Source organism: Megalops cyprinoides, chromosome 6, assembly GCF_013368585.1.
Source record: "Megalops cyprinoides isolate fMegCyp1 chromosome 6, fMegCyp1.pri, whole genome shotgun sequence".
NCBI classification, from domain to species: domain Eukaryota; kingdom Metazoa; phylum Chordata; class Actinopteri; order Elopiformes; family Megalopidae; genus Megalops; species Megalops cyprinoides.
Genome location: NC_050588.1, coordinates 23390999 through 23401509, shown reverse-complemented (window position 1 = coordinate 23401509; position 10511 = coordinate 23390999).

Sequence of the window (10511 nt, the reverse complement as noted above, 5' to 3'; positions counted from 1 at the left end):
GACTGTTGTCACGACTGGCAGCCAGGCTAACAGGAACGGGGCCTCTGCCAATGGCGTGATGGGACTGTGGTGTCTGTGGCTAATCCACCTCAGGGCGCTCTCCATTAGAATACATAATGTAAAGCTAGTCATTTGGAAGGGCTCCAGATCGTGCTCTTCAAAAGCCTTTTAGATAATTCGTTGCACCCCAACCACCACCACCAGCCCCCCCCCCCCCCCCCACCCCCCCTCCTCCCTTGCCTGACTGGTGCCTGACCTCCAGGGTACAAGCGGGTCCCAGCTGAGGAACAAGGGCAGCTGCCAACCACCGCCACTTCAACCCCGGCCATCCGGATGATCGCGTTTGTCAACCCGCCACTCCGCGTCACACAACGCGGTTTGATCATCGCAATTAGGGTGATCAGGGATGCCATCTCTACCCAGCGTGGGAGGGACGGGGCGAGGCCTCCGCTTGACAGTCAGAAAGCAGGTGGAAGGGCTCTGTTGCGTTCCATCTCCCGTTACTGTAAAAAAAAAAAAAAAAAAAAATACGTCCACCTTAATCAGCACTAGCATTATGTTCTGTGTATCGTCTCATTAGATGGAGTCTGCTTGCGTTGACACAAAGGCTCCTGCTTCAGCTCAGCTAGAATATAACATGGCTTATGGTGAAAATAATAAAGAAATCTGACACAGCCTTGCTCTTTAAATATTTTAAATGCTCATATAAAATAATTACAAGTCATCCTGTAAGTATTAGAGTACATTCAGAAATTAAAGATGTCTTGATATGTAAGATAATGATGTCTCTAGAATCAATATGCGCATTTGGGAAAAGCCCAGCCAACCAACAGATAAAAGGGGCTTTCCCACACACCTCAAAAAGAGTATTATGGACATATGGTAACTGGCTGACCCGGGGCTACAGTTGAATAGGGAGGCAATAAAAAAGCAATTACTACTAACAGTGAAAGTGCTTCTGGATGCTGTATGTGATAAAGAGGCCATGACCTCGTTGCAGTCCAGGTATGAAGTGGAATCTCAATGAGCTGAAGTGTGCACTACACAGACATGCCAGGGAAAGATTTCATGATTAAACTCATTACAGATGCCTGAGTAGCTGAAGATTGCACTCCCTCACTTATGTAAAACTGGACATTAAAAGTCTGACCAAAAGTAGGCCCGTTTTGTTACCAGGAAGGATATGGTTTTGTTTATTCTAAATTTGTAAGCATCACGGTCATGTCACACTGCAACAAAGCCCAGCCGAGCAGTTACAGACAAAATTGCTGTCAAATGAATCTCACCACTGCAGAAATACCACCCTGAGGGCAACATCTATAACAAGTTCATACCACACTTTGAAAAGCTAAAAAGTATGCATGATCGCTATCCAAACTATAGACGGGCTGTGTCAAATTGATAATGACAACTTGTACCATATCAAATCATACAGGGAAGAGCTTCTATAAAACTACAGCTTCCTTCCAGCTCGATAACAGAATAACGCTGACAAAAAGTAAGCATGTTTAGTGCATGCATAAATGATGTCATCTTTAATCTCTCCATTATCTATTCTTTTGTATACTATCAATAATGCATAAAATCATCATTGATAATATTTAAATGTAAAATATGGAAGTTACCATGCATCTACAAAACAAAAATGTAAAAAAAGCAGAAACTTATAATCTATAAATCTACAAATGTGCATACATTTACGTATTCATCACAGAACACTAATTTTGTTTTATTTTGATATTATGAAAATATTTCATGTAAGTGAATGATGGATGATAAAGGCACATCAAGACAGAGTCCTCAGTGATCCTTTTGTTTTTAAAAACCAAGCTATTATCTCCCCCTTGTGGTAAAAATTATGAATGAATGTAATATTAAAAAATCTCCGATCTCTCCATGTTCTACCTCACTAATGGGGTAGTCTTTACTAACTGTAAAGTTTTTGTCCGTATATGCATGTGTATGTATACATATATATATATAAAGATTCAAAAACTGGTACTTGCACAACTGCAGTTCAGACTGAATGTGGTCCAAAGCTTGTTAATTGATTCATTCTGAAATTGTTTGATTTGAGATTCATCTGTAGCTCCAAAAGAAATGTACAATATACTGTCTCCTTGTATGGTGAATTGCCACTATATGTTTTGCACGTACAAAGATCCTGCAGCCATGAGGGCTGAAATGGACTAAAGCTAGGGCTAAACACACCTGATGTTCGGTCAAAAACCGTTGGTGGCCCACCATTGCCTGTAGTCATCAAAATGTGTCCCACGCGCAGTCTGTACTTGGGCATTGTTGATGGTCATTGATCCCAATTCAACAAGTAAAATGAGTGTCAGCTGTCAGTGAGAGTATTTATCAAAGTTTGTCGACAAGCCCTTGCCAACATTACCATTGGAGCACCTCGAATGACCTTCAGGCATGTGTGTGTCCAGCTTATAGTGTACTGGAGTGGTTATAGAACACCAGTGTTGCAGGTTTACGTCCTGTACCCACTGCTTAACTTGAAAAGCTGCCATGAAATACAAATGAATTAATGCACACGTTAACTGTAATTTGAAATGGGTGTCTGCCAAGCATAAAAATAGTGCTATAAAATTTCAAGGGCTGTAAGCAACTGCTGAACGTCATCCAAAATCGTGATTCATTTACTAGTTACAAGCTTAACAAGGCAGACAGAAGCCAGTTAATATACATATGGAGTCTCCCAACACCTTAACACCTACACAATATGTGATTTTACATATTGTGAGAGTTCTGCTGGCAAACAACATACCTCCTGTTGGAGTGAGCACGCTGACTCCCTAGGTATGACCTGCATGTCCTACAGGTATGTTCAAAAATGTACCCCTTTTTTCCTCTGTCTCCAAGGTGATCAGCTACTGTCACTAATGGGAGGCAGTAACTTCAATATATTGTCATACATGCCAGGCTTTTTTGAAATAGGGTTACGGCAGACTGTGAAGTACCCGCTCACTGGTGCTAAACTGGATGCATAGTAGTCATGCTATGGAGCTATTTATTTCCGGTTTGGCACCAACAAGGAAGTAGATCACAGTCTGTCAATTTTAGTAACCCTGCTGCATGTGTGCCCAGCACTGAGACTCTAACAAGACACCAGACTGTGTTACATCTAAACTGTGACCCATACACTTATCACAAATCCAGCACGAACACAGAAGTGTTACATTGTATTTGTTGTGGAACAGTGCTACAAGAAACAAGCTCGACAGGAATAAATAAACCTGCAAAAAGGTTTTCTAGGACATCAGAACAGATATTTTCACTGTGCAGCTGTTTGCTTGTATTTGTATGAACACCACAGAAAGCTGTTTTACAAAGAACTTAGAATGGACAGAATTTCCATAGTATAAAAACAAACAAATGAGCTCCATTTCTGAATAGTATTTGTGCTTGGAAAAGATTTTCCTCCATGCAAATGTTAGGGTTTGTTGGAGAGTCTACAGCTCAGATCGCTCTCCATTTCTTGTAAATCATGACAGGAGAACAAAGGAGCACCTGTTAAAAATGTAGGTTTCAATAAAGAGGCAGTTTGGTAAAATTGACTGTATGCCATTGGCTTATGATTTCTTCTGTGTTTATCAGATACCTATAGTCTAACGATCACTGGCCATCACTGGGCTTCAGGCTGAAGTTCAGTTGATGTTTTGAATATTAACTTTAATTCATTTAAAAAAAAATTTTTGCAAAACCTTATTCTCTTTGCTGGTAGTTGGCTACTTACAACTATGACAAAGACATACAGACAATGTCAACCTGCACTCAAGGTACAGGTTCTGGTAGAACAGTTCCCATTATGACACAACAGATGAACATCGAAAGCTGCCAAGGCCAGTTTACAGTGTAGACTTGTATGAGTTTCAGAGGGAATGAGGACATTTTGGGACATGCCACTTGCAATTATTTTCTTTACGTAATCATGAGAGGGGAATTAGAATTATGCAGTACTATCCAACCTACAGGCATCCTATTGCTCTGTGGTTGGGCCTCGCAAAAATTTCACATTCATATACATCTTATATTTTGTAGATTGCAGTTCTCTGTAGACACTGAAAATATACAATACACAAATGATTTAACTTGGTGTGGAGAGGCTGGCCAACACTTCTCCCAAAAAAGAGCAGAAAAGAGCAAAGGCTCAAAAAAGTTATTTTTGGAACCCAACAAAGAAACCAGCCTTCATACACCAACAACAGGAAGAAAACAAGCCTCTCCCTCATTCTCCACCAACACACCTGTATTTAATAAGCCTTCAGCTAGGCAGGTGTGGCTTGTTAACCAATAGGCTGGTTCCCAGACAAATTACAAACACGCAAACAACAAGCTTTGGATGCAACTGGTAAAATAAGATTTGTCATTGGACAGTTTGAATTGATAGAAGAAAAGGGCCCTTGATCATTTAACATTAACGATTACCACACACAATTAACAAACATTCAGTTTCTATGGGGAAGTGAAGGCTCTCCTTGACACCTGGATGGCTCCCACAACATGCAATGCAATTCTGGGCTTCACAAATCAGTTGTTGTTACCTTGATTGAAGACAAATGTTTAGTGTTCCACACTGCAGGGGTCAGTTGCCTTCCAACTTCCCCAGTATTGGCAAAAACAACAACGGCAAATTAAAATTAGGACATGACTCGTTACAGTGCAAATCTCATTTTTCATGTTTATGTTTTGACCATAAACTGTAGTCTTTTTGCAGAAGACTAATAATTGTCATAGCACAAGGCAGAACATTGAATATGGACACTAACGAAGAACATTCACTTGGAAGTTAGGCACAGCTATGTTTGAGCAGGTTGCAGCAGAGAAAGATACCCAATTTTTACATTGCATGTGAAGATACAGTTATCAACTGAACATACTGTTCTTGCTATCGTTGCAACGTTATCTACCACCTGTAAGCGCCGTGTGGTTTCTGTATCCATGGCAACAAAAAGGAAATGAGGAAATATCAATAAAATATGCATCAGGACAGCACCATTTTTTGTGAGGGGCAATGTGCTAGCCAAATAAGACTGGCTAAGACTGAGATGTTTTGCTTCCCCTCCAGGTTCTTCCCATTTCAAGACTCTACAAGCTTTTTCTCCAATAGCACTGCTACTGTCAAAAGCCTTGGGGTAATGCTTGATATCAACTGACTTTCTAGTCTCAGGTTGCAGTGGTGAGTGGCGCATGCAGACTGTTTTTGTACAACATTTGAAGGATCCGCTTCTACCTCACTATGTATTTTATGTAGCTCCCAATTCAGGCCCTGGTCCTCTCACACCTGGACTGCTGGAACTCCCTCTATGCTTGTCTTCCTGCCTGTGCCATCACCACCCTGTTTCATGCAACCACCCTGAACATAGTTAAGTCACTCCTCCTCACCTCACTTCCTGTGATTGCTCACATCAAGTTCAAAACCTTGGTGCTGGCATACAGGACATTGAATGGGACAGTATCCTCATACCTACCTCTGTCTTCAAACCGTATGTACTGCAAAGGTCACTACGCTCTGCAACCATGGGGCATCTGACTGTTCCATCCTGATGGGATCACTCCTCTCAGACATGATGACTGTTTGTACTGGTCCCCTGGTTGTGGAATCAACTTCCCATGGGGGTCAGAATAGCAGAATCACTGCCCATCTTCTGATGAGGACTGAAGACCCGCCTCTTCAGACTGTGTCTCAGTTCCACCTGAATCCCCACCCCCAGCACCTGCTACTTGTATTACCTGACTGTGGCTGTGATGTATGGTGATATGTGTACTTGGCTTCCCTTAGTTTCTAGGCTGTCTAGTCGGGTTAGTACAAATTAACTTGTAGTAGGGCTTGAATAGTGTTATGCTCACATTCACTGGTCTGGGAGTGTTGTTAGCCCATTAGCTGAGCATATGAGCTTCGAACACTGTTGCTGTTGTTCGAACACAACTTGAATGGATACACTTCTGATCTCTGCACTGAAAGTTGCTCTGGATAAGAGTGTCTGCTAAATTAATGTAATGTAATGTAAATAGCCATGCATGAAAAGTACATGCAATATGAGAAGGTGGCTACAGAGCATCACATGACAGGATTGCACACTAGCAATTTTGTTGAGGTTGAAAATAGAGCTGCCACAAATTATTTCAGTGTGGTGGTCTCTAATATTGAGCATCACTATATTTAAAAACCACTTATCTCACACTTAACTGCCTTAATATCACATTGGTATTTGATGTCAAATGCCGTACACATTACATTGTAGCATCCTCAAAATGATGAAAGCATGTAAATGTAAATGTAATGTAAAAAAGTCAAGATTAGACTTAACAAATCTGACCACCTTAATTTGCATGTAAGCTTAATTTATTGTCAGCATTCAGTGTGGGGGCATTTCCATCCACTGAAATTTTCATCGCTTCCATCATAAAATATGCCATTGAGGAATATACTCTTCTAAGTGGCTATTTCATGTGAATGCCTACAATATATTTGAACAAAAATGGTATTGTTTTGTTACAAGTCTAGCTCAGAGGTCAATATTTGTCTGTGTTGAAGTATCAAAGTTGTGTATAAGTGTGTAGGCTTGTGGATCTGTTAGCATCTGTTTCTGATTCTGTGTGTGTTTGTGTGTGTGCCTATGCATGCTTGCGTGAAGCGCAAGAACACACGTGGTGTTTTTAATTATTTTCATACATACGTCTTGTTATGTTGTGCGAGCATGTATCTTGTGAAAAGGAAACATGAAAATTATCAAAAAGATAATCAGCAGTTTTAATCTGACAAAAAGTCTCCTGTTGGCATGCACATGCACCTTAGCATCGTAGCAGTTAAGGAAAAGATCCCTCTTCCACTGAGCCTGTTCCCCTCTGCAGCTGTGGGCCACACTCTACTCTCTTGTTCACTGGTGTGCATTCCAGTGAAACTGCTCTGGATGTGTTAAGCAACAGCTGAGGAACTGTTACATGACATTGGAAGATTTATTTTCAGTCGCTTGTTAAAACCTTCAAGGGTGTGAATGACAGTTTGGTGTGAGATGCGTGTGTACTGAAAGTTAAGGTACGGAGCTGATACAACTCGGTAAACTGAGTTCTGATGAAGCTGTCGGCAGTGATGTATGCAAGAGCAACATGGCAAAAAAAGAAGAAAAGCAACATTGCTAAAGCCTTGTGTATGTCAGAAAAATGTCAGGGTAGCATTGAAGACAAAGTTGTCTGAGCATATGATGAATATTATTTTTAAAACAGTTTTAATGGCTGTAAATTTAATCCAATGTATTTCTGAAAATACACTCCAATAAATGAATGTGATATTCATACATTCTTCTGTTGTGATTTATCATTTGTTGAAATGTCAAAATGTCAAAGTATGTGCAATAGACCCTTGCCATTCATGGGCATACACACTCAAGATCCCTTTGACCAGGGCAATCTGTGAATACTCTATGGACTCTATGGCACTGATAACTTCTGTACAAAGGGGGTTTATTCCTGCCACCAAACACTATTAATGTAATGTCAAATTGCAATGGATAATCGTTTCATGCATTTTGTAATGATGCACTAAACACATGTAATAGGTAAAATAAATGTAAGAGTGCAGGTACTGGAACAGGAGAACATTTGTGCTGTTCATTGTGAATCTTCAAAACAATGAATGAGAAATGTGCCAACGGGTCTACTGTAAATGACTCACTTAATGAAATAATCAACAGCAGAAGTCGGGACAAAAATTATGCATACATGCGGCACTCCGCGAAATAGGTTTCACAGCCTTTGGACAGTCGAGCCTGCCACAAATTAAACAGCAATTTCAATAATTCAAGTGGTAATTCAGGAATCACAGCTACTGAAACTACCAGCTCAGTTTTGTCCATAAGTCATGGCTTTTCCAGTCATACAATGATGGTTGTGGTTGGCTTTTTCCTGTGCACATTGAGGGGTGAGAATAGAATTCATAACTTCCGAATCAAGGAAAAAAAAATTGGTTCAGTTGTTATCATTTTAAAATACAAAATACGAAGTCCAAGCATCCCCATCATGTGTGAAAGAAGCACCACCAAGCAGGGATGGATTACCTCCGAGATGTTCATATGAGCCTGCATGAATGTTCCACCAAAACACAAGGGCAGGCATTGCTTAGAGCCATTGCGTGAATCATTGTCTCTATGGTGGAGAATTGGTGAATTCCAGAAGGTTCTTCCTTGTCCCACATTCATCTCATGTCAGGTTCTAGATCTTATCCTTGCCAATTAGTGTGCTTATGTATGTAAGCACACTAATTGGCAGTAGCACACCGAACGACCAATACTTGCTGACACATGATAAATACTGCTGATATGAATTAAAATCAACTAATACTCCTTTTTCTCAGATCAGGAAAAGCATTGTGATGCAATAAAGTCCAAATCAAATGACTTTGCCACCGTGACCTTTATCAAGCACCAGTATTGGATCTGTTCATTGCAAAAAGCTCATGTGAATCTGAAGCTATGTAACATTCAATGTCTGCTCCTACTCCAAACTGTGTGCAATATTCAGTGCAGTTCTGTCATTTGCCTTCCTGAATCTTTGTGCAATCGGATCACATTATCTAGTTTTGTCATCTCCTTTCCTTGAATTTTCTCTCTCTCTCTCTCTCTCTCTCTGACAACCTATTTATGCATTTTGTTTTTATCTTTTTAAATGACATTGTGAACGCATGAAATATGACATATGCAAATCAGAATGATTTTGACCTATTAAACAGTAATATGTGCTTCTGATTTGTTCAACTAAACAAACTAAACTAATTACCTCTCTCATAAAAAAGAGTACAACACATTTTTATACAATAAGACAATGTAGCGAATAATGTCATAGACAGACAATCCTGAAGTTTCCCTGAAGAAGGTAACCCTGAATATCATAGCCCTTTTTTACACACAGGAGATAACAGCAGTTATCGGAGATGTGAAACTCCAGTCGCTCTTAGTTCCACCTTATTTCCAGCAGGGGGCAGTGTTGCCTGCAGTATATCATTTAGGAGGCAGTGTGTAGCACACATTTAAAGCTGTCCATTTCAATACTGTGAGTGTATCCCTCCATAATTCCACAAACATAATTTAAATAAAAATGTATCTCATTGAGGATTTCAGTGTGAATGATCAGGGTAGAGCATCTAAAATTATTTTATACAATTACAAATTCTAATAAAATGCTACATAATAAATAATACATTTAAAATAAAAGGTCATTAAAATGTATAGTACAACGGCTGATGCCATCAGCATTAATAACATGTAGGTTATGAATAAAGGGAAATTAACTGTATGACATCTAGTGCACCCAGATAAATCCAGTATACCTTTCTGTCGTTATTGTATGCAATGAATACAAACCAATTACTTGAACATGAAAACAACTTGTCCCTCTGTGGAGAGAATGAGCATTGGTATGTCATCCTTAAACATTGAAATAAACAGCATTTGCTGACAGTCTTTCCAGTCAACAAACAGGACAGCTCAAAATATACAGATCTGATGGAAACACACTGTGTCAGTTCTGTATTAAAGTTCAACCTGAATGTTTGCAGCTCTGAGACTTCATCTGCTGTGATGAATCAATTTCATTTGAGCATTGCTTTTCATCAGACCTCCGAGCACTACGCAGTAAGAGGGAATCTCATTCAGTGATTGGAGACACCTAGAACTGAACTTGCTGATGGATGACAACCATGATGAACCAGAGTACTCATTTTGGATCAGATAGGGTGGAGGGGGAAGGCTAAATCAAGGCAATTACATTAGAGACAATAGGGGGGCAAGGCTGAATTTAACCAATTTCAGGGAGTGGATGCTTAATTTAGCCATTTACGGTGATGGTGGGGTGGAGGGGCGAGGCTTAATTTATCTAATTTATACCGAAGGTGGGGTTCTGGTGCAGATTGATTTCAGTCAGAGCTGGACACACTGCCACTCCTATAAAAAGAAACCGCTTCTCCCTCTGAGAGCGGATCCTTGAGAAACTATGAAGGACATCTCATAGAGGCTGTGTGGACAACAGACTGTGGGGACAGCAAGAAGCAGTAGAAAACCATCAGGGCCTTCTAGGCTTTCAGAAAAGGCCTGGGCATTTATGAAAATTGATTTTGTTTATTATTTTTCTTTATTTCCTATTTCAGCTTTTCAATAATCTGATTGCATCTCCTCAAATTGTGGGCTGGAAAGGGAAGGTAGCACCGAAGTAACAAAAATATGTCCAGCCATTGGCTGGAACTTCAGGAGAGGGCCCCTGACATTCAGCTGAATTGGGATATTTTTTTTGAGTGACAGGTGGATTTGTCAATCAAATTTTGTTTTGTGAAACAGAATTTGTCTTTGAGACATGCAGCAAGCTAGTTTTCCCACACTTTGGATAGCTGTCTCTGTTAATCTAAAAATAGGTAGATGTTTAGGTAGCTATTCAACTATATAGCATTAGTTATGTTGCATGATTAGCGGGCAGCATTATGTTATTTAAAATGTAAATGAATGTAAATT